The following is a 26,574-nucleotide window of genomic DNA, read 5'->3' as shown; positions in this document are numbered from 1 at the left end:
AAACCTCAAATCAGACCCCCCCAAAAAATCAACTTACCTCTCCTGCTCCGGATGCCGCCACTGCTCCTTACAGCCAACGCTCTTCCTGCACAGCGAGCCGAGGAAGACCAGGAAGTGGTGAGTACAGAACCCGGGGAGCGCTGGATTCAACGCATACCCGGTCCTCCTTTACTAATGACCACTTCCATTATAGAAGCACTATTAGTATTCACCTAGTAAGATGCACTGACATCTCCCCCCCACACTTTGGGGGGAAAAAGTGTGTCTTATAGGGCAAAAAATACGATAACTAACAATACACTTTTGGGGAAATGTATTAATATCGATGCTTTGTGCACTGGTCTTGATATCTCCTGCACTGTCGTCATACATTAGGGGCAGTGTGCCTACACAGAAATCTATGACAGCTCAGAGCTGCTGTAGATTTCAGGCTTTATTTGCCCCAGAAAACGGACATAAATGAAGATAAATTTGTTGTTGCTGCTTGTCACACCACCTGCTGTCCTTGCCATGCCCTCTTTCGTAAAAGCGACGAGGGTGGTGTAAAAACAGCTACTTGCAACTTTTTTTTCGAAAGTAGTGTTTATTTTCTGGGTCAGTGCAAGTATAGCAATTCAAATGTGTCTTTTTTTGTAAAATGTTGTTTGTTAAATCTTTTATAGTTTTGCTAAAAAAACACCTCTTTTAAAAGATATTTTTCTGTTGAACGTAGAACATTTTTATTTTTCCATTGATGGAGTTGTCTGAGGGCTTGTTTCCTGTGGGATGAGTTGTAGTTTTCATTGGGGTTCATATAACTTTTTGATTGATTTATTATGTTTTTGTGAGATAGGATAAGAAGAAACAGCAATTTTGGAATTTTCTACATTTTTATGTAATTCTTTAGTTTAGTTTTTCCGTTCATTTTTATTATTTCTCTGCATTAACAAAATCATTTTGCAAGGGATTTTTATTTCTAGACGCACAAAGGGATTTGTACATGCAATGATATCTTACACAATATACTGCATACTATTTAGCCCTCTTCAGTGATTCATGTACATGTGCTGTTAGTGTTCTTGATGGAACGCTCAGGAATCTATTGACTTTAATGTGTGTATTAACACATCAGTGGTTTACCATGGACCGGAGACATCTTCTATTTTGTCCGTGATTGCGGATCCCTCACGGACATTATAGTCCATAGGCCTGTGAAACTGATGGACACAACATGGATGCCATCTGTGTTTGGTACGTGGTTTTCATGGATCGTTACTAGACGATTCTTTGGAAGCTAATTTTTTGCCTAGCAGTATCCATGAAACACAGATGTGGACTGTAAATCATAGAACCAAAGATGGAGCACTGACAGTGTCATGGATGAAACACGGACATGGATATGCGAAAGAGGACTTTCATTGACATGCAGCCTACTAGACCTTACATAATAGACTTCAAAATAAAAAATGTTGTTTAAGTATCAAAGAAAAATAGTAGAGCCAGTATCTTGAAACATTTCAGCCTTGTATCTTCCTTTATAAATCATTAGGATTTAATTTCCTCTTCCATAGAATCAGCAGAAGAGGGTTGGAAGACATACGTCCTGATTTATATTATCTTCTGGAAAAAAATTGTGGTTGTTATGCTTATATTTTTGGCAGCAGGCATTCGTAAAGGATGCCTAAATAATGTTTTCATTTTCTTTTAATGTGATAAACAACAAGTTTGAGCACTTCCTGCCTGTTTAACACCATGCCATTTGTTTAGTTTGTTTGAATATACAGATGCCTGAAGGTGTATAAATTTAAATGTGCCTGTTTTCCATGTACAGGCTACATTTAGGTGCACCTGTGAGGCCTGGGCCATATCAGCCAGTCTTGAGTGGGACTCGCAGACTCCTCCCTCCTCCCATTGCTAGCATGGTTACATGCTGGAGGTAACTGGTGAGTTGTCTGTGAGTCGGACCTCACGCCCCTGTAATTCGCCCACTGGCCCCTGCTATTGACCATACGGCACAGGTAGGTGAGTGTTAGGACCCGATCTACTTGAGAAACCTTGGCACAGTGCTCGGGCTCAGACATGTCCTCCATAGTAAGACATTTTGGCTAATCTCTCAATTTTACCAGTTTAAAGGTTTAGTAAGACCTCAGAGTGCACCTGTCTTTGCTATTATTTTGTTATATTGTTATATTGATTATCAGATCCACATAATTGCTATCTTGTGTAGGATGTTTATTGTGGTACTTCTGGTCCACTGCGGGCATCCTCCACTGTGTGCATTTTTGTTGGGGATCACCATTAGCAACGGGCCACAAGTGCAAGATGTGCTCCCCTGTATATATATGCACAACTGCATGTGGGTTTGAGCACTTCCTGCTTGTTTATGTCATGGTGTGTTTTGTGACACTTTCCTTCACTTGGTTGCCCGTGACTACATTTGGTGTTGTATGCATGTGGTGGCAGTGTCTCGGCCTTCTGGCTGATCCCCAGGACATGGTTGCCACGCATGCAGTTGCCCGCTGTAACAGGTGGAGTGTGATCTTTATGTGTGTAATTCCCCTTTAAGTGGCTGTCTTCCCTTGCCTTGTGTTGGAAGGGTTAACTTCCTTCCTAGTGTGTGTGCACTGGGTGTGTCTGTGTGTGGGTGTGGCTACATGGGCCATTTAGCCTCAGTAAGCTCAGTAGTCTGAGGGGTACTTCACCCATGGCTAGCTGGAGTCATCCTCATGTGATATACCATCTGCCAGTGGGGGCCACCCTTGTGGTCATAAGTTATGTTACATGGTGTTATGAGGTGTGTGTTTGGTCTCCTTGTTATTGCAGCTTATGGTCCTGGGTTCCTGTGTGATGTGTGGTGTGTGCTGTGTCCGCCATATCTTGTGGACAGCAGCGCTTCTGCATGGGTTCCAGGCTTTGTGTCTGTGGCAGGTAGGTGTTACTTGTTGCATTTACCTGCCATTGCCATAAGCTGTTCATGTTTCCCTTTTTATGTAGCTTGGCCAGTGAGACTCCTGTTCCTACGTGTCTAGGAGGAACAGGTCGTCTTACCCTGCCCCTAGTCCAGGGCCACCCTGAGGGCTAGTAGGAATATTAGGTTCCGGAGTATGAGCCCTCCTACCATCAGGGTCGGTTCATATGGCTAGGAGACAGGGTCAGAATTAGGGATTGATAGGAGGTGACCTATTTCCTGATTCCTGTCCTGGCCTTGCATCGACCATCCATCTTCTGGCATTGCACGGCTGAGGGTTTTCCCCATCCTCAGCCGTGACAGTTTAACACCATGCAATGTTTTACTATTACAAATACCCCAGAATTCTGGTCCAAATTGAACCAGAGTTCTTATATACATGATGTGTGCCACATTTAATAAGGATCTTTCCCCATTTGTAAAGTGTCTAGAAAAGGTGACAGATTTGTAAAATGCATCAAATTTATTAATGGCATGTACCATTTTTTTGCGCAAAACAATGATGTAAAGAAAGTCAGCCATGATGTAAGGAAGTGAACAGTGTCTCAGTTCTAGCAAGATGCACCATTTTTTTAACATAGCAGGTGCTACTGTGGTAAATTATTATTTATTATTAAAGCACCATTAATTACATGGCACTATACATACATAGTATAAAACGACTGCAATAATTATAAGCAAGACAAGTGACAAACTGGACCCTGCCCACGAGTGCTCACAATCTACAAGGGATAGGGAAGCATATACAGTAGGTGAGGGTAAAGCGGTGTGATAGTGGCCTGCTGCCACTGTAGGTTGTAGATTTGTATGAAGAAGTGGGGAAATATTGGTGGCGATCGTGGGAAGAGCAGATAAGAGTAAGAGAATGATGCCTTGTGAGGATCGGAGATTGTGTATAGAAGAGTATTGGGAGACCAGGTCACAAATGTATGGAGAGGACAGGTTGTGGATGGTCCTGTATGTCATTGTTAGTGTTTAGTACTGGGTTCTCTGGGCAATGGGAAGCCAGTAAAGGGATTGGCAGAGAGAAGAGACAGAAGAGTAATGGGCGGAAATATGTTTTTTCCGGATCCGTTAGACGTTAATTTTTTTAAAAGATCAAAAGCAAAAAATAGCTCCTCCTATGTCCCGGCGCATGCACTGACCGGAAAACCGTATCCGGCGATGCGGCAATTTCCGGAACACTTGGTACCGGATCCAGCATTAATACATCTCTATGGAAATTAATGCTGGATCCGGCAAGTGCGGTATTGTTTCAGGATTTTGGCTGGAAAAAAATACAGCAGCATGCTATGGTATTTTGTCTGGTCAAATAACGTACAAGTGATGGAACGGAAGACATCCTGATGCATACTGAACGAATTGCTTTCCATTCAGAATGCATTAGGGCAAAACTGATGTGTTTTTTTCCCGGTATTGAGACCTTTACCGAATTTCAATTCCTGGAAAAGAATAACACTAGTGTGAAAGTACCCTAAATCTGCCTCAATGTTCTTTATGTGTAAATTCACTTGACAGATTTGTTGCAGAAATTTCTTAGACTGAAAATCAGTTGCATTCATTTGAATGAGGTTGTTTTGGTGGCGGGCACATGGATTTTCACAAGCCCCAACCAGATTATTGGCACACTCGCAGGAAGTTCTGCAACCAATCTCCCATGAGTTCACCTTAACAGGTGCTTGTTCTTTTTTAAGAACCTTAGAAAAACATCTCATTAGGGGTTGATCAGGAAGCTGGCATTTTTGTATGAAGTATAGTGAGCCATAATAGGACTTCCAGATTCTTCCATACACTTAGGGCTCGTTCGCACAAATGTGTGAAGCCCATGCCCGTGCTGTGGACCGCAAATTGTGGTCCGCAATGCACGGGCACCGTCCGTGGGCAGGCGCATGGGGATTGCAGACCTATTCGCTTGAATGGGTCCGCGATCCCTACATTCCGCAAAAAAAAGAAAGAGCAAGTTCTATCTTTTTGCATTACACGTTCGTGTGAACGAGCCCTTACACAGTAGTAGGCCTTCCTGGCAGTAACAGAATACTGATGACCTTCTTTAACAGACCTGAATTCCTCAACTTATTCTGACCTCTTTAAAAATCTTTCACCCAGTAGATCCATTTGAGGAATTTCCTAAAAGTTTCCTCTAGAAAAAATGTGTTATCCACAATATCTAGAGATGAGCGAATCAAAACCCACAAAGTGGAATTCAATCCGAATTTCTGGATAAATTCGATTCGCCTAGAAGCCGAATTTCCTTGTGCTTCTTGTCAGCGAATCGATTTAAACTGAAATAGTCTAAAAAACAAAAACATTCAAACTTACCTCCTCCATTTGCTCGTGACGCGTCGAAAGCCTCCATCTTGCTTGAAAATCTCATCCAAAATTCCGTGCGGCGCAAGATTACATCATCATCATCATCATCATGCGTCACCACGCCAGCCGGTGTGATGACGTAATCTTGCGCCACACAGGATTTTGGCCAAGATTTTCAAGCAAGATGGCCGGCCGGTCGCGAGCAAATGGAGGAGGTAAGTTTGATTATAAAAAAAAATTATTGTTAATTTTACACTCAGATGCTGCGATCGTGTATGAACGTGGCATCTGAGTGGTACAATGACAGGGGCAGCGCTATCGCAGCTCCCTGCCATTGCACCCGCTACTTACAAAAAAAGTAATTCGCCACAAAACAAAATTGTTTGTGAAATTTGGCGAATCAGCCGAATCGAACTTTTAAGAAATTCGCTCATCTCTAACGGTATCAACAGAAAAATTTCTTACAGCTCTGCAGAGGAGTACAAACATCCTTCTCCAACTGAGCAAATAAATGCCTTCAGGTTCTGAATGGTACTTTCTGATAAATGAATAAAACCTTAAAAAACAAGCCTAGAATATGCTGCATTCATAGTAACATAGTACATAAGGCCGAAAAAAGACATTTGTCCATCCAGTTCGGCCTGTCATCCTGCAAGTTGATCCAGAGGAAGGCAATTTTCCCCACTTTAGGGGAATAAAAAATTCCTCCCCGACTCCAATCAGGCAATCAGAATAAATCCCTGGATCAACAACCCCTCTCTAGAAGCTATAGCCTGTAATATTATTACACTCCAGAAATACATCCAGGCCCCTCTTGAATTCCTTTATTGTACTCCCCATCACCACCTCCTCAGGCAGAGAGTTCTATAGTCTCACTGCTCTTACCGTAAAGAATCCTCTTCTATGTTTGTGTAGAAACCTTCTTTCCTCCAGACGCAGAGGATGTCCCCTCGTCACAGTCACAGTCCTGGAGGTAAACAGATGATGGGATAGATCTCTGTACTGTCCCCTGATATATTTATACATAGCTATTAGATCTCCACTCAGTCATCTATTTTCTAAACTGAATAACCCTAATGATGATAATCTTTCAGGGTACTGTAGTTCCCTAATTCCAGCTATTACTTTAGATGCCCTCCTCTGGACCCTCTCCAGCTCTGCTATGTCTGCCTTGTTCACAGGAGCCCAGAACTGTACACAGTCCTCCATGTGTGGTCTGACTAGGGATCTGTAAAGTGGTAGGACTATGTTCTCATCACGGGCATCTATGCCCCTTTTGATGCAACCCATTATCTTATTGGCCTTGGCAGCAGCTGCCTGACACTGGTTTTTGCAGCTTAGTTTGCTGTTTATTAAAATTCCTAGATCCTTTTCCATTCCTCATTGTAATCCCTGTTTATTGTCTGTGATACATGCAATTAAACAATACATACATCTCTGCAACTCATTATACCTTGCTGTAGAGAGTGGTTTCATTTCAGATTAATTGGAATGTACCTGTCTAGCTACAGTTCCTGCAAAGTACAGAAATTAGCCAAAAGCTCCATAAAAATTCTTGTTTGAAGCCTCCAAGGCTGGCCTGCCACCATGATTATCTGTAAAGACTGTATACCTAAGGGGCTCTTTAAGTCACTGCCTAAATCTAATTAATAAAACTCAACCTAGCACAGAATTTCCTAGAAACATTAGAAAAATGACTCCAGGATAACAAGATCATTGAGAAAGCAGCAACTGTACTTCAGTAAGTGTTTAATAAAATGAAGAGGTTTTAGCATATTAATAAGCTTATGGTTTAACCTACTTGAGGGGAATCTGTCAAAACACATTAATAACAGTTATACACTATGGAAAATGGTGGGGGTACACTTCGGCATGCTAGGGGTTTGTGCTCCTCATTTCCTTGAGATTGTACAGCCTAATTAGTATGTTCTACTACTGAAAAGGTTGCTATTGTTATGGTATAGGACCTAAGGCACATTTTATGTTTTTGTATGCTTTTTAGTATGTTAATAGAGTACTACATCAGAGTGTATGAAATAAAACTAAACAATAGTGACAAGGATAAGGCTGTAAAATATTATTTTTCCTGGGTGAGAGTGTGTTGTGTACATGTGATGTGGAGCCCCCTATCTGACACTTGTCTAGCACGTTTTCCCAGATCATTATTAAGGGGTTTTTCTGTTAGGGATTGTCCCACGAACAATATTCCTCCTTTTGTTAAACAATATCTGAATCTGGATACTTTTGCAATTGCATGTGGTTAAAAATTTAGTGTAGCTATTGAGTTACTCAATAAAATGTATTTGTATAGCGCTACCTGCTGTTTGATATTTCCTTATTTCTCTGTCCACCTCAGTAACATCACTTAAGTGGAGACACAGGCTCAGTTCCATCCTTCAACTGCCACCAGCTATATCTTCTGTTAGAAGCTGTGATAGTTACAGAGAGAAAGCTGCAGCAGAAAGGACACACCTCCTGAGTTGCCAGCTAAAAATAAATCTAGAAGAGCAATTGGAACAATCCGTGGGGAGATCTCTGGATCAATGTGAGGTACAGAGATGATTTCATATTTGTTAGAAAGAGATTGTCATGTACTATAGCATGTTTCATTTACATTTTTTACATGAATGATTTTTACATCCTCTGGATAGGACATCATAATCAGATCGGTGGGGTCCAACAGACTGAATCGGCACTTATCTGCAGTTCCTCCAGCGCAGGAGGTCAGGTCTTGAACTACACAACTCCATCCACTACTGAAATGAATGGAGTCATTCTGTAACTCTGGTGCTGGAGCTACTGCAGAGGAGCTGATTGGCGAGCGTGAGGGGTGGAGGACTCAACCTATCAGATTTTGATGACCTATCCTGAGGACAGGCCATCAATGTTAAGCTACAGGAACCCCCCACCCCCCTTAATCCCTTAAACTCAGTAGGCATTAAAATCTGCCCAGGTCTGCCTGGTGCTGACACCGGCTGTGTGTACACATGAAGGTTTTTCCTATTGGTGCTAAGTCTCAGGAGGGAGAAAAACAGTACAAAAATGACAGTTTAACCCCTTAAGGACCCGCACCGTACATGTACAGCACAACCGGACATGACTTAAGGACCAGCGCCGTACATGTACGGTGCGCTGATCAGGCGGGTGCAGGAGCTGCGCCCGCCCGATCAGTGGCAGGGGTCCGGCAGTCACGGATAGCCGGACCCCTGCTGTCCGCGTCAGCATCGGTGAAAACACAGATGCCGGCGTATTAACCCTTGCACTGCAGCGGTTAGCGCTGACCACGGCAAGTGCGGGATCCTGCCGGGTTGCTGTGATGGGGACTTGATGGCAGGGAAGGCAGCCCGATGCCTTCCTTAGGCATCGTGGCTGCCTTCCTTGGCAGCCTGTGAGATCCAGCCCCCTGAATCTCACAGGCAAGCACACTGAAGTTTATTACAGTGTGTAATACACTTACAGCCAATGCATCACAATACAGAAGTATTGTGATGCATTGTAAAGGGGATCAGAACCCCAAAAGTTGTTTAAAATAGGAAAAAAAAAGAAAAGTAGACATATTAGGTATCGCTGCGTCTGTATCGACCTGCTCTAGAAAAATATCACTTGACCTAACCCCTCAGGGGAACACTGTCAAAAAAATAAAATAAAAACTGTGCTAAAAAAACATTTTTTTGTCACCTTACACCGCTAAAAGTGCAACACAAAGCGATCAAAGGCGTATGCCCCCCCCAAAATAGTACCAATCTAACCGTCACCTCATCCCGCAAAAAATGAGCCCTTAAAAAAATATGGCTCTCAGACTATGGAAACACTAAAACAAGATGTTTTAGTTTCAAAAATGCTTTTATTGTGTTAAATGTAAACAAATAAAAATAATAGACATATTAGGTATCGCCGCGTCCATAACAACCTTCTCTATAAAAATACCACATGACTTAACCCCTCAGGTAAACACCGTAAAAAAGATAAAATAAAAAGTGTGTTAAAAAAGCCACCTTACATCACAAAAAGTGTAATAGCAAGCGATCAAAAAGTCATATGCACCCCAAAATAGTGCCAATCAAACCATCATCTCATCCCACAAAAAGGATACCCTACCTAAGACAATCGCCCAAAAAATAAAAAAAAACTATAGCTCTCAGACTATGGAGACACTAAACATGATTTTGTTTTTGTTTCAAAAATGATATTGTGTAAAACTTAAATAAATAAAAAAAAGTATACATATTAGGTATTGCCACATCTGTAAGAAACTGCTGTATAAAAAAAATCACATGACCTAAACCCTCAGATGAACACCGTAAAAAAAAATACAAAGTGTCAAAAAAATAATTTTTTTGTCACCTTATATCACAAAAAGTATAATACCAAGCGATCAAAAAGTCATATGCACCCTAAAGTAGTACCAATCAAAAAAAATAAATAAGCCCCTACATAAGACAGTTGTCCAAAAAATATAAAAAAATATTTCAGAATATGGAGACACCAAAAATTTTTTTTTCAATAATGCTTTATTATACAAAAGTAAAACAAGCAACCAAAAAATATTTGGTATTGTCACATCCGTAACAACCTGCTCTATAAAAATATCACATGAACTAACCTGTCAGATGAATATTGTAAATAACAAAAAATAAAAACTGTGCCAAATCTGTTATTTTTTGTTACCTTGCCTCACAAAAAGGGTAATACAGGTCCTTCTAAAAAAATTAGCATATTGTGATAAAGTTCATTATTTTCTGTAATGTACTGATAAACATTAGACTTTCATATATTTTAGATTCATTACACACAACTGAAGTAGTTCAAGCCTTTTATTGTTTTAATATTGATGATCTAAAAAAATTAGCATATTTCATCCGACCAATAAAAGAAAAGTTTTTTTAATACAAAAAAAGTCAACCTTCAAATAATTATGTTCAGTTATGCACTCAATACTTGGTCGGGAATCCTTTTGCAGAAAAGACTGCTTCAATGCGGCGTGGCATGGAGGCAATCAGCCTGTGGCACTGCTGAGGTGTTATGGAGGCCCAGGATGCTTCGATAGCGGCCTTAAGCTCATCCAGAGTGTTGGGTCTTGCGTCTCAACTTTCTCTTCCCAATATCTCACAGATTCTCTATGGGGTTCAGGTCAGGAGAGCTGGCAGGCCAATTGAGCACAGTAATACCATGGTCAGTAAACCATTTACCAGTGGTTTTGGCACTGTGAGCAGTTGCCAGGTCGTGCTGAAAAATGAAATCTTCATCTCCATAAAGCTTTTCAGCAGAGGGAAGCATGAAGTGCTCCAAAATCTCCTGATAGCTAGCTGCATTGACCCTGCCCTTGATAAAACACAGTGGGCCAACACCTAGCAGCTGACATGGCACCCCAGACCATCACTGACTGTGGGTACTTGACACAGGACTTCAGGCATTTTGGCATTTCCCTCTCCCCAATCTTCCTCCCGACTCTGGCACCTTGATTTCCGAATGACATGCAAAATTTGCTTTCATCCGAAAAAAGTACTTTGGACCACTGAGTAACAGTCCAGTGCTGCTTCTCTGTAGCCTAGGTCAGGCGCTTCTGCCGCTGGTTCAAAAGTGGCTTGACCTGGGGAATGCGGCACCTGTAGCCCATTTCCTGCACACGCCTGTACACGGTGGCTCTGGATGTTTCTACTCCAGACTCAGTCCACCGCTTCCGCAGGTCCCCCAAGGTCTGGAATCGGTCCTTCTCCACAATCTTCCTCAGGGTCCGGTCACCTCTTCTCGTTGTGCAGCGTTTTCTGCCACACTTTTTCCTTCCCACAGACTTCCCACTGAGGTGCCTTGATACAGCACTCTGGGAACAGCCTATTCGTTCAGAAATTTCTTTCTGTGTCTTACCCTCTTGCTTGAGGGTGTCAATGATGGCCTTCTGGACAGCAGTCAGGTCGGCAGTTTTACCCATGATTGCGGTTTTGAGTAATGAACCAGGCTGGGAGTTTTTAAAAGCCTCAGGAATCTTTTGCAGGTGTTTAGAGTTAATTAGTTGATTCAGATGATTAGGTTAATAGCTCGTTTAGAGAACCTTTTCATGATATGCTAATTTTTTTAGATAGGAATTTGGGTTTTCATGAGCTGTATGCCAAAATCATCAATATTAAAACAATAAAAGGCTTGAACTACTTCAGTTGTGTGTAATGAATCTAAAATATATGAAAGTCTAATGTTTATCAGTACATTACAGAAAATAATGAACTTTATCACAATATGCTAATTTTTTTAGAAGGACCTGTATAGAGCAACCGTAAAATAGTTCCAACAAAACTGCCACCTTATCCCATAGTTTCCAAAATGTTTTTTTTTTTTTTTAGTTTCTACTCTACGGGTGCATCAGGGGGTATTCAAATGTGACATGGCAGCTTAAAATTATGCCAGGGAAATCTGCCCTCCAAAAACCATATGGCGTTCCTTTCTTTCTGTGCCCTGTCATGTGCCCGTACAGCAGTTTACGACCACATATGGGGTGTTTCTGTGAACTACAGAATCAGGGCAATAAATATTGAGTTTTGTTTGGCTGTTAACCGTTGCTTTGTTACTGGAAAAAATGGATTAAAATGGAAAATCTGCCCAAAAAGTGAAATTCTGAAATTTCATCTACATTTTCCTTTAATTCTTGTGGAACATCTAAAGGGTTAAGAATGTTTGTAAAATCCGTTTTTAATACCTTGATGGGTGTAGATTCCAAAATAGGGTAACTTTTTTGGAGTTTCTACTCTAGGGGTGCATCAGGGGGTCTTCAAATGTGACATGGCAACTTAAAATTATGCCAGTGAAATCTACCCTCCAAAAATCAAATGGCGTTCCTATCATTCTGTGCCCTGACGTGTGACCGTACAGCAGTTTAAGACCACATATGAGGTGTTTCTGTAAACTACAGAATCAGGGCAATAAATATTGAGTTTAAAATAGCAATAAACAATTTAGAGGAGCTCACCGGCAACCTACTGGAGCCCAGTCTTTCAGATACCAACTGAAAACCAAAAATTATTGTAAAACAATCTGACTGGCTCAGAATATTTTTGCATTTATTACACTTAATAAAATTACAATTAATTGCAATAACATTTATAAAATAAAATAAATTGCCCACTAAGTATTAAACATATCCTAATAGCATATCAACTCAATAGCATAGATGAATAGGTATTTTGAATGCGGAGCTCACGCATATACCCATACAATAGGAGTACTCCAAAGAAATAATAGGACCACGTCTGTCAATAGCGTATTAAATTTGAACTTTGTTAATGCTCAGATATTTATAAACTAACTTGCCAATGCTCTACATACAAGTCACTGAATAGATATCCACCCTGCGGTCACCGGTATGTGATTCTAGCGTCCAGAAAAGTACTTTGTACTTGCTTTTGTATCGGTGTTAGCTGCCTACCTCCTGCCACGACATAGTATCGCAGCTTCTCCTTCTCGGCGTCTCACGTGACCTGACCTGGAGATGGTGCGCTGGTCGGTGATGTCATCCACTTGTGCCGCTCGGAGTAGCGGAGGTCTGTGCAGCAGAGCTGTGCCGGTACGGGGTTCAATTCCCCTTCACTGGAACTACTGGGTGGTGATTAAATCAGTCCCCTTTGATGGATTAGATCACTGCCGGTGCCGCATTCGCTCTTTCGGGTGGTTCTGAATGAAAGAGAGCAAAGTCCTTTTTTTGCGCCAAGACAGAAATAACGCACCACTAGCTGGGTCCAATTCACACTGGTTCGCACTAGACGCGTTTCGGAACCGTAGTTCCTTCCTCAGTAGGCAAATGTGAAATGCTAAATGTAGACAGGCTGGACATGTCTTTATATCCCCTTCTTGGGTTTGATGGAATATCTGGTCTGGATTCCTGATTTTTCAGCTGCAAAGAGTTTACCACTTGCAGCTTGATTTTTTCATAGAACCAAAAGGGTATTAACATACATGTATCATACTTGGTAGGCAACATATACATAATACATAATGTACAATATGCAGATTGTTTTAAAATACTAAATCTTTTTATATACCAATAGATTTATATTATAAATGAAAATATACAAAAATAGCAATAGAATAAGAATGAAAGTAACAATAAAAATAAAACTAAGAATAAGAATAAAACTAAAAAAAAAAAAAAAAAAAAAAGTTAGAAAATAGTAGATAGTAAAATAAGTTAGAAATGAGAATAAAATAGACATAAAAATAACAATAAAAATAGCAATATCAAGATAAAATAAAATATCAAGATAAAATAAAATATCAAAATGCAAAAAATAAAAGTAAAATTAAAATCAGACATGGATGTACAATATTGATGGCAATCTTGTAGATGGATCTCAGGTTTAAGGGTCTTAGACAAATTAATACGCTATTGACAGACACCACGCAGCACAATCAAGTGGTCCTATTATTTCTTTGGAGTACTCCTATTGTATGGGTATATGCGTGAGCTCCGCATTCAAAATACCTATTCATCTATGCTATTGAGTTTATATGCTATTAGGATATGTTTAATACTTAGTGGGCAATTTATTTTATTTTATAAATGTTATTGCAATTAATTGTAATTTTATTAAGTGTAATAAATGCAAAAATATTGTGAGCCAGTCTGATTGTTTTACAATAATTTTTGGTTTTCAGTTGGTATCTGAAAGACTGGGCTCCAGTAGGTTGCCGGTGAGCTCCTCTAAATTGTTTATTGCTATTTTATATTTATACCGGATAGTAAATTGCTCCAAGCAGTTTTGCATTTTTTGTTAAATTTTTAATATATATTGTTAAACATGGATATTTGGCAATTTATGTTACTGAAACAGGAGACCATTGAGAAATTTGTCTTTATGGATTCTCAGGGGATTGTGTCTAAACAAGCTGAACTATCCCAACCAAATATGCTAGATACATTTAAAACACTAGAAAAATTGTTGGTGAGAAAATTACGACACCAGTGGGAAATCAGATCGTTAACCCAATATATAAAAGCTGGTATAACTCCACAAGGGTTAACACTATTTAAACCACCAGCTTCTGATCTATGTGGGGATCGCTTTGATTTACAATGGGAATGTTTCTTTAAGATACAATCTACAGCATTGGTACAACTAGTGATACAAAGAAGGGAGGAACTAGTGTTAGAGTTAGAACAGGCAATAAAAGAAAAAAGAATAATAATGTATACCTTTAGAAAGGACGATGATTATTTGAGATTCCAGAATGAATTATTTACAAAATTAAATAAAATGGAACAAGAAATTATTGAGAAAAAAAACAAAAAAAATTTCTATAACATCTAGAAAACAAATGAACACCCAAAAATTCTCCATAGATAAGAATGGAGGGTGAATGGAGGGTGAATGATGTTACAAAAGCAACTAGAAACCCCTCTAACACCATTGATAATTCAATGGTGGGGGATAAAAAAAATGGAGTCGAAAATACATCGTCTTTTTTAGTAGGAAGTCAGGGATCCAAAAAACAGGATCGAACGAAATACAATCCCAGATCCAATTACCAACATTTAAAACAACAACAGAAAGGGGCCCATTCACAAACACGACATCAGAAGAATACTCCAGACAAACAAACACCAAAATCAATCATTCCTTGGTCATTTTCCCTATCCAAGGAAACACATTTCCCAGCAGTCTCACACAAGGAGTTAGAAGTAGAAACACAGAAGACAGATACAGTATTCAACATGCGACCAAAGATATTCACGGCACAAGCACAAATACACAATGTGTTCACACCAGTGAACACAGTTACACGAAAAAGAGAACACGAAGGAGCAGAAGTAAACGAGGGGCCGAAGCTAAAAATAGGGAAATCACAGGAGATAATATAATTAATTTGAGCACAAAAGAATTAACTCAATCACAAAAATCACTGTTATCAAAAGGTTTAAAATTTGCCCCTAGCACTAAGCTTAGCAAATTTGACTGCTACATTGGCATAGAAAAATATAAAAAAAATTATGCTGTAGAAAATATTTTATGAAGAATAATTCTAACCAACTAAACCAAATATCACCAAAATACCAACATGTTGATGTCAAACTAAAATCTAAAATGTATCCAAAACAAGAACTGAGTAATGAAATGATCACATTTAGAGGGGCAGTAGAGGCAGATCTCAGAAGACTCAATCCTAAACAGAAAGATAATACAAACCTCTCTAGATAAGAAATACAGGCGATAAAAGAACTACAAAAAGATCTAGAGATCACAATACGCCCAGCCGATAAAGGCGGGGCGATTGTGATCCTAGATACTGAAATGTATAAAAAAGAATGTCTGAGACAGTTGTCTGACACCACAACATATATACAACTAGGTGAGGACCCTGTAGCTCTATATTTTAAAAAATTGTCACTATTATGCAATAAAGCTAAAGAACAAGGCATTCTAAACGAAACAGAGTGCAATTTTATTTTGGGCACTCAGAAAAGATTGCCTGTGTTCTATTGTATCCCCAAGATACACAAGGACTCGGCCAACCCTCCTGGAAGGCCGATTGTCTCTGGCATAGGATCGCTGACATCCAATCTGTCTCAATATCTAGACAGATTTTTGCAGCCCTATGTCAGAGACATTCCTTCGTATCTTGGGGATACTTCAACAGTTGTTGCCCTCCTGGAGAACATGTATTGCCATCCAGACTGGATACTTGCCACGCTGGATGTGAGCTCTTTATATACGAGCATTAATCATAGGCAAGGCACACAAGCAATATCAAAAATTTTGTCTCAAGAAAATAATCTAGCAACAGAACAAGTACAATTTATACTAGATGGGATTGGTTTTGTGCTAAGTCACAATTATTTTCAGTTTGAGTCTAATTATTATTTACAGACGACTGGCACCGCCATGGGTACCAGGTTCGCCCCGAGTTATGCCAATCTGTTTATGGCAGCATGGGAACAGGATATCATTACCCCCAAACTCGGGGCGGACCTGGTCCTATGGCGGTGCTATATCGATGATGTTTTATTAGTATGGAGAGGCTCACATGCTTCACTGATGCAGTTTATACATGAAATTAATGACAATGAGCTCAATCTGAAATTTACGGCAAACATTAATCTACAAACCGTTGAGTTTTTAGACTTGAATATACGTAAAAAACAGGAAACCTTTGTCTGCAGTACATTTCAAAAAGATGTAGCTAAAAATAGCTTTATCTTAAGCACAAGCTGCCACCTTCCAAGGTGGCTCTTAAATGTCCCTTTCTCCCAGTTTAGACGCCTAAAACGAAATTGCACAGAACAACAGCAATTTGAGGCAGAGGCAGAACATATGAAAACACAATTTTTAGAAAAAAAGTACTCTAAAGGACTATTGGAAGACGCAATTAAAAAAGTAAAACAATTGGATAGAGCTGCCTTTTTTAAATCTATGGCAATATCCAATATTACTCGGGATAAAGAACCAACTGCAAAAATGATTCTTCCATTCAATAAAGACTATTGGATGGTGAACAACATCATACATAAACATTGGCATCTTTTAAAAAATGATAAAACCTTGGGCCCTACACTTCCGGCTCTTCCTCCAATTGTCTATACTCGGGCCCCCAATTTAGGACTCCAGGTAGCTCCTACGATAAGAAAAAAGATCATAGAACCAATGATAACCCCATGGTCCAATTTAAAAGTTTTTTTTTAGGTGTGGCTGCTGTCACAATTGCAGACAGACCCACTTTGACAGAAATGTAAAAATTATAACATCAACATCCAATGATTTCAAGTGGGAGATTAAAGAAATCCTGTCATGCAACAGTAAAGCAGTCATCTATGTCATACAATGCCCATGCCCAAAACAGTATATAGGGCGTACTAAAAGAGTGTTAAAAACTAGGATCGCAGAACATATTAATAACATTAAAAAACAATCAGAAACACACCCCCTGTCAAAACATTTTAAATTACATCACGCAGGAGATCCTAGTAAAATGAGATATTGTGCCATTCAATCAGTTAAATCAGATTGGAGAGGAGGGGACTTCTTGGCAAAAATGTCCAGACAAGAAACAAAGAAGATCTTCGAGTTTGGATCCCTGATGCCGCAGGGGTTAAATTCAGAGATCGAAATTTTTGGTTTCCTATAGGGGAGGTGGGTAGGAACACATGGTTAGTCGGCGTTGGGCTCTTTAGCAACACGCCGACTTTCCCTGCGTTCCTCCCCCCCTCTCTTGAACACACGAATTTGTCTAAGACCCATAAACCTGAGATCCATCTACAAGATTGCCATCAATATTGTACATCCATGTCTGATTTTAATTTTACTTTTATTTTTTGCATTTTGATATTTTATTTTATCTTGATATTTTATTTTATCTTGATATTGCTATTTTTATTGTTATTTTTATGTCTATTTTATTCTCATTTCTAACTTATTTTACTATCTACTATTTTCTAACTTTTTTTTTTAAATTTTTTAATTTTTTTTTTAGTTTTATTCTTATTCTTAGTTTTATTTTTATTGTTACTTTCATTCTTATTCTATTGCTATTTTTGTATATTTTCATTTATAATATAAATCTATTGGTATATAAAAAGATTTTGTATTTTAAAACAATCTGCATATTGTACATTATGTATTATGTATATGTTGCCTACCAAGTATGATACATGTATGTTAATACCCTTTTGGTTCTATGAAAAAATCAAGCTGCAAGTGGTAAACTCTTTGCAGCTGAAAAATCAGGAATCCAGACCAGATATTCCATCAAACCCAAGAAGGGGATATAAAGACATGTCCAGCCTGTCTACATTTAGCATTTCACATTTGCCTACTGAGGAAGGAACTACGGTTCCGAAACGCGTCTAGTGCGAACCAGTGTGAATTGGACCCAGCCTAGTGGTGCGCTATTTCTGGCTTGGCGCAAAAAAAGGACTTTGCTCTCTTTCATTCAGAACCACCCGAAAGAGCGAATGCGGCACCGGCAGTGATCTAATCCATCAAAGGGGACTGATTTAATCACCACCCAGTAGTTCCAGTGAAGGGGAATTGAACCCCGTACCGGCACAGCTCTGCTACACAGACCTCCACTACTCCGAGCGGCACAAGTGGATGACATCACCGACCAGCGCACCATCTCCAGGTCAGGTCACGTGAGACGCCGAGAAGGAGAAGCTGCGATACTATCTCGTGGCAGGAGGTAGGCAGCTAACACCGATACAAAAGCAATTACAAAGTACTTTTCTGGACGCTAGAATCACATACCGGTGACCGCAGGGTGGATATCTATTCAGTGACTTGTATGTAGAGCATTGGCAAGTTAGTTTATAAATATCTGAGCATTAACAAAGTTCAAATTTAATACGCTATTGACAGACACCACGCAGCACAATCAAGTGGTCCTATTATTTCTTTGGAGCACTCCTATTGTATGGGTATATGCGTGAGCTCCGCATTCAAAATACCTATTCATCTATGCTATTGAGTTGATATGCTATTAGGATATGTTTAATACTTAGTGGGCAATTTATTTTATTTTATAAATGTTATTGCAATTAATTGTAATTTTATTAAGTGTAATAAATGCAAAAATATTGTGAGCCAGTCTGATTGTTTTACAATAAATATTGAGTTTAGTTTGGCTGTTAACCCTTGCTTTGTTACTGGAAAAAATAGATTAAAATGAAAAATCTGCCAAAAAAGTGAAATTCTGAAATTTCATCTATATTTTCCATTAATTCTTGTGGTACACCTAAAGGGTTAAGAAAGTTTGTAAAATCAGTTTTGAATACAGTACCTTGATAGGTGTAGTTTCTAAAATGGGGGCATTTATGGGTGGTTTCTATTATGTAAGCCTCACAAAGTGACTTCAGACCTGAACTGGTCCTTAAAAAGTTGGTTTTGGAAATTTTCTGAAACATTTCAAGATTTGCTTCTAAACTTCTAAGCCTTCTAACGTCCCCAAAAAAGAAAATGTAATTTACAAAATGATCCAAACATGAACTAGACATTTAGGAAATGTAAAGTAATAACTATTTTAGGAGGTATCACTATCTATTTTAAATGCAGAGAAATAGAAATTGAGAAAATTGCTAATTTTTCCCAATTTTTTGTAAATTTGGTATTTTTTTATAAATAAAAATTAAATATTTTCACTAAAATTTACTACTGTCATGAAGTACAATATGCGATGAGAAAACAGTCTCTGGACCTTAAGGTGAAAAATAGCAGGATCCTTAAGGGGTTAAAAACTGCAATACAAGCTAAATCTACTGTAAAACAAACTTAATGCAGTTTAAAGGGCATGTCCGATGGTGTTATTTTATATATATAACTCACAGTGGATTAAAAATAAAGAAATACATACTCACCATCACAGGTTCTCTGCTGATCTCCTGCTAACAGTGCCCCAGACCCTGCTGCTGCCCACTTCCTGGTTGCAGTTTGAACCATCACAAAAAACAGGAAAGGCCTGACCACCCAAACACAGACGCTAGGGGTGGTCTACCTCAGCCAATGATTGGCTCTAGGGTGGACTTCATCAGCAGAGGTTGTCTTACAGTGATCATTGTGTTACTATTCTATAAGCAAACTTTTTATACAAACCGGATTCCAAAAAAGTTGGGACACTATACAAATCGTGAATAAAAACTGAATGCAATGATGTGGAGGTGCCAACTTCTAATATTTTATTCAGAATAGAACATAAATCTCGGAACAAAAGTTTAAACTGAGAAAATGTACCATTTTAAGGGAAAAATATGTTGAATCAGAATTTCATGGTGTCAACAAATCCCCAAAAAGTTGGGACAAGGCCATTTTCACCACTGTGTGGCATCTCCCCTTCTTCTTACAACACTCAACAGACGTCTGGGGACAGAGGAGACCAGTTTCTCAAGTTTAGAAATAGGAATGCTCTCCCATTCTTGTCTAATACAGGCCTCTAACTGTTCAATCGTCTTGGGCCTTCTTTGTTGCACCTTCCTCTTTATGATGCGCCAAATGTTCTCTATAGGTGAAAGATCGCCTACGCAGCCATGATGTTGTGATTGATGCAAAATGTGGTCTGGCATTATCTTGTTGAAAAATGCAGGGTCTTCCCTGAAAGAGATGACGTCTGGATGGGAGCATATGTTGTTCTAGAACCTGAATATATTTTTCTGCATTGATGGTGCCTTTCCAGACATGCAAGCTGCCCATGCCACACGCACTCATGCAACCCCATACCATCAGAGATGCAGGCTTCTGAACTGAGCGTTGATAACAACTTGGGTTGTCCTTGTCCTCTTTGGTCCGGATGACATGGCATCCCAGATTTCCAAAAAGAACTTTGAATTGTGACTCGTCTGACCACAGAACAGTCTTCCATTTTGCCACACTCCATTTTAAATGATCCCTGGCCCAATGAAAACGCCTGAGCTTGTGGATCTTGCTTAGAAATGGCTTCTTCTTTGCACTGTAGAGTTTCAGCTGGCAACGGCGGATGGCACGATGGATTGTGTTCACTGACAATGGTTTCTGGAAGTATTCCTGAACCCATTCTGTGATTTCCTTTACAGTAGCATTCCTGTTTGTGGTGCAGTGTCGTTTAAGGGCCCGGAGATCACGGGCATCCAGTATGGTTTTACGGCCTTGACCCTTACGCACAGAGATTGTTCCAGATTCTCTGAATCTTCGGATGATGTTATGCACAGTTGATGATGATAGATGCAAAGTCTTTGCAATTTTTCGCTGGGTAACACCTTTCTGATATTGCTCCACTATCTTTCTGCGCAACATTGTGGGAATTGGTGATCCTCTACCCATCTTGGCTTCTGAGAGACACTGCCACTCTGAGAAGCTCTTTTTATACCCAATCATGTTGCCAATTGACCTAATTAGTGTTAATTGGTCTTCCAGCTCTTCGTTATGCTCAAATTTACTTTTTCCAGCCTCTTATTGCTACTTGTCCCAACTTTTTGGGGATTTGTTGACACCGTGAAATTTTTAATCAACGTATTTTTCCTTTAAAATGATACATTTACTCGGATTAAACGTTTGATCTGTCATCTGCGTTCTATTACAAATAAAATATTGACAATTGCCATCTCCACATCATTGCATTCAGTTTTTATTCACGATTTGTATAGTGTCCCAACTTTTTTGGAATCCGGTTTGTACTTTACTATAGCATTACTGGTATGTGAGCACGATGGATAAGAAGCAGCTTGTGGAAGCCATGGCTATACAGATATATATATTCAAATGGATAACCTGATGAACAAACTGGGAAATTATAGTTTTATTGTGATGCATTTTTAAGGCCAACGGGAATGTAAAACTTCTCAATTACTCATATACATACCTTATCCAGCATGGCACTTTTATTTTTCAAGTGGGTGTCTTACCAAGTAGGGATGAGCGAACTCGAACTGTATAGTTCGGGTTCGTACCGAATTTTGGGGTGTCCGTGACACGGACCCGAACCCGGACATTTTCGTAAAAGTCCGGGTTCGGGTTCGGTGTTCGTCGCTTTCTTCGCGCTTTTGTGACGCTTTCTTGGCGCTTTTTGAAAGGCTGCAAAGCAGCCAATCAACAAGCGTCATACTACTTGCCCCAAGAGGCCATCACAGCCATGCCTACTATTGGCATGGCTGTGATTGGCCAGAGCACCATGTGACCCAGCCTCTATTTAAGCTGGAGTCACATAGCGCCGCCCGTCACTCTGCTCTGATTAGCGTAGGGAGAGGTTGCGGCTGCGACAGTAGGGCGAGATTAGGCAGATTAACTCCTCCAAAGGACTTGATTAACTGATCGATCTGCAGCTGTGGATCATTGAGCTGCTGATCCTCAATTGCTCACTGTTTTTAGGCTGCCCAGACCGTTTGTCAGTCACATTTTTCTGGGGTGATCGGCGGCCATTTTGTGTCTTGTGGTGCGCCAGCACAAGCTGCGACCAAGTGCATTTAACCCTCAATGGTGTGGTTGTTTTTTGGCTAAAGCCTACATCAGGGTGAAGCTGTCACACCAAGTGCATTTAACCAGCAATAGTCTGTTCATTTTTTGGCCATATACAAAATCAGGGGCAAGCTGCGCCTGTCACCAAGTGCATTTAACCCTCAATGGTGTGGTTGTTTTTTGGCTAAAGCCTACATCAGGGTGAAGCTGTCACACCAAGTGCATTTAACCAGCAATAGTCTGTTCATTTTTTGGCCATATACTAAATCAGGGGCAAGCTGCGCCTGTCACCAAGTGCATTTAACCCTCAATGGTGTGGTTGTTTTTTGGCTAAAGCCTACATCAGGGTGAAGCTGTCACACCAAGTGCATTTAACCAGCAATAGTCTGTTTATTTTTTGGCCATATCCCAGTCTAATTCTGTCACTAAATCCATACCGGTCACCCAGCGCCTAAATACTAGGCCTCAAATTTATATCCCGCTAAATCTGTCCTTAGTGCTGTAGCTGGGCGAGTTATTTAGTGTCCGTTCAAGCACATTTCTTGTTCTGGGTTGAAATACAATTCCCAATTTAGCAATTTCATAATTTAGTGGTTTCTGCTATATCAGAGCTATTTGAAATCTATCCCTAAAAGGGTATATAATATTCAAGGTGCACATTGGGTCATTCAGAATAACTTCACACACACCCGCTACTGTGTATTTCCAAGTCTAATTCTGGCACTAAACCCATACCTGTCACCCAGCGCCTAAATACTAGGCCTCAAATTTATATCCAGCTAAATCTGTCCCTAGTGCTGTAGCTGGGCGAGTTATTTAGTGTCCGTTCAAGCACATTTCTTGTTCTGGGTTGAAATACAATTCCCAATTTAGCAATTTCATAATTTAGTGGTTTCTGCTATATCAGAGCTATTTGAAATCTATCCCTAAAAGGGTATATAATATTCAAGGTGCACATTGGGTCATTCAGAATAACTTCACACACACCCGCTACTGTGTATTTCCAAGTCTAATTCTGGCACTAAACCCATACCTGTCACCCAGCGCCTAAATACTAGGCCTCAAATTTATATCCCGCTAAATCTGTCCTTAGTGCTGTAGCTGGGCGAGTTATTTAGTGTCCGTTCAAGCACATTTCTTGTTCTGGGTTGAAATACAATTCCCAATTTAGCAATTTCATAATTTAGTGGTTTCTGCTATATCAGAGCTATTTGAAATCTATCCCTAAAAGGGTATATAATATTCAAGGTGCACATTGGGTCATTCAGAATAACTTCACACACACCCGCTACTGTGTATTTCCAAGTCTAATTCTGGCACTAAACCCATACCTGTCACCCAGCGCCTAAATACTAGGCCTCAAATTTATATCCCGCTAAATCTGTCCTTAGTGCTGTAGCTGGGCGAGTTATTTAGTGTCCGTTCAAGCACATTTCTTGTTCTGGGTTGAAATACAATTCCCAATTTAGCAATTTCATAATTTAGTGGTTTCTGCTATATCAGAGCTATTTGAAATCTATCCCTAAAAGGGTATAAAATATTCAAGGTGCACATTGGGTCATTCAGAATAACTTCACACACACCCGCTACTGTGTATTTCCAAGTCTAATTCTGGCACTAAACCCATACCTGTCACCCAGCGCCTAAATACTAGGCCTCAAATTTATATCCCGCTAAATCTGTCCTTAGTGCTGTAGCTGGGCGAGTTATTTAGTGTCCGTTCAAGCACATTTCTTGTTCTGGGTTGAAATACAATTCCCAATTTAGCAATTTCATAATTTAGTGGTTTCTGCTATATCAGAGCTATTTGAAATCTATCCCTAAAAGGGTATATAATATTCAAGGTGCACATTGGGTCATTCAGAATAACTTCACACACACCCGCTACTGTGTATTTCCAAGTCTAATTCTGGCACTAAACCCATACCTGTCACCCAGCGCCTAAATACTAGGCCTCAAATTTATATCCCGCTAAATCTGTCCCTAGTGCTGTAGCTGGGCGAGTTATTTAGTGTCCGTTCAAGCACATTTCTTGTTCTGGGTTGAAATACAATTCCCAATTTTGCAATTTCATAATTTAGTGGTTTCTGCTATATCAGAGCTATTTGAAATCTATCCCTAAAAGGGTATATAATATTCAAGGTGCACATTGGGTCATTCAGAATAACTTCACACACACCCGCTACTGTGTATTTCCAAGTCTAATTCTGGCACTAAACCCATACCTGTCACCCAGCGCCTAAATACTAGGCCTCAAATTTATATCCCGCTAAATCTGTCCTTAGTGCTGTAGCTGGGCGAGTTATTTAGTGTCCGTTCAAGCACATTTCTTGTTCTGGGTTGAAATACAATTCCCAATTTAGCAATTTCATAATTTAGTGGTTTCTGCTATATCAGAGCTATTTGAAATCTATCCCTAAAAGGGTATATAATATTCAAGGTGCACATTGGGTCATTCAGAATAACTTCACACACACCCGCTACTGTGTATTTCCAAGTCTAATTCTGGCACTAAACCCATACCTGTCACCCAGCGCCTAAATACTAGGCCTCAAATTTATATCCCGCTAAATCTGTCCTTAGTGCTGTAGCTGGGCGAGTTATTTAGTGTCCGTTCAAGCACATTTCTTGTTCTGGGTTGAAATACAATTCCCAATTTAGCAATTTCATAATTTAGTGGTTTCTGCTATATCAGAGCTATTTGAAATCTATCCCTAAAAGGGTATATAATATTCAAGGTGCACATTGGGTCATTCAGAATAACTTCACACACACCCGCTACTGTGTATTTCCAAGTCTAATTCTGGCACTAAACCCATACCTGTCACCCAGCGCCTAAATACTAGGCCTCAAATTTATATCCCGCTAAATCTGTCCCTAGTGCTGTAGCTGGGCGAGTTATTTAGTGTCCGTTCAAGCACATTTCTTGTTCTGGGTTGAAATACAATTCCCAATTTAGCAATTTCATAATTTAGTGGTTTCTGCTATATCAGAGCTATTTGAAATCTATCCCTAAAAGGGTATATAATATTCAAGGTGCACATTGGGTCATTCAGAATAACTTCACACACACCCGCTACTGTGTATTTCCAAGTCTAATTCTGGCACTAAACCCATACCTGTCACCCAGCGCCTAAATACTAGGCCTCAAATTTATATCCCGCTAAATCTGTCCTTAGTGCTGTAGCTGGGCGAGTTATTTAGTGTCCGTTCAAGCACATTTCTTGTTCTGGGTTGAAATACAATTCCCAATTTAGCAATTTCATAATTTAGTGGTTTCTGCTATATCAGAGCTATTTGAAATCTATCCCTAAAAGGGTATATAATATTCAAGGTGCACATTGGGTCATTCAGAATAACTTCACACACACCCGCTACTGTGTATTTCCAAGTCTAATTCTGGCACTAAACCCATACCTGTCACCCAGCGCCTAAATACTAGGCCTCAAATTTATATCCCGCTAAATCTGTCCTTAGTGCTGTAGCTGGGCGAGTTATTTAGTGTCCGTTCAAGCACATTTCTTGTTCTGGGTTGAAATACAATTCCCAATTTAGCAATTTCATAATTTAGTGGTTTCTGCTATATCAGAGCTATTTGAAATCTATCCCTAAAAGGGTATATAATATTCAAGGTGCACATTGGGTCATTCAGAATAACTTCACACACACCCGCTACTGTGTATTTCCAAGTCTAATTCTGGCACTAAACCCATACCTGTCACCCAGCGCCTAAATACTAGGCCTCAAATTTATATCCCGCTAAATCTGTCCCTAGTGCTGTAGCTGGGCGAGTTATTTAGTGTCCGTTCAAGCACATTTCTTGTTCTGGGTTGAAATACAATTCCCAATTTAGCAATTTCATAATTTAGTGGTTTCTGCTATATCAGAGCTATTTGAAATCTATCCCTAAAAGGGTATATAATATTCAAGGTGCACATTGGGTCATTCAGAATAACTTCACACACACCCGCTACTGTGTATTTCCAAGTCTAATTCTGGCACTAAACCCATACCTGTCACCCAGCGCCTAAATACTAGGCCTCAAATTTATATCCCGCTAAATCTGTCCTTAGTGCTGTAGCTGGGCGAGTTATTTAGTGTCCGTTCAAGCACATTTCTTGTTCTGGGTTGAAATACAATTCCCAATTTAGCAATTTCATAATTTAGTGGTTTCTGCTATATCAGAGCTATTTGAAATCTATCCCTAAAAGGGTATATAATATTCAAGGTGCACATTGGGTCATTCAGAATAACTTCACACACACCCGCTACTGTGTATTTCCAAGTCTAATTCTGGCACTAAACCCATACCTGTCACCCAGCGCCTAAATACTAGGCCTCAAATTTATATCCCGCTAAATCTGTCCTTAGTGCTGTAGCTGGGCGAGTTATTTAGTGTCCGTTCAAGCACATTTCTTGTTC

This window comes from Bufo gargarizans, chromosome 4, assembly GCF_014858855.1.
Source record: "Bufo gargarizans isolate SCDJY-AF-19 chromosome 4, ASM1485885v1, whole genome shotgun sequence".
Classification (NCBI taxonomy): domain Eukaryota; kingdom Metazoa; phylum Chordata; class Amphibia; order Anura; family Bufonidae; genus Bufo; species Bufo gargarizans.
Note: the sequence above shows the minus strand (reverse complement) of the source record.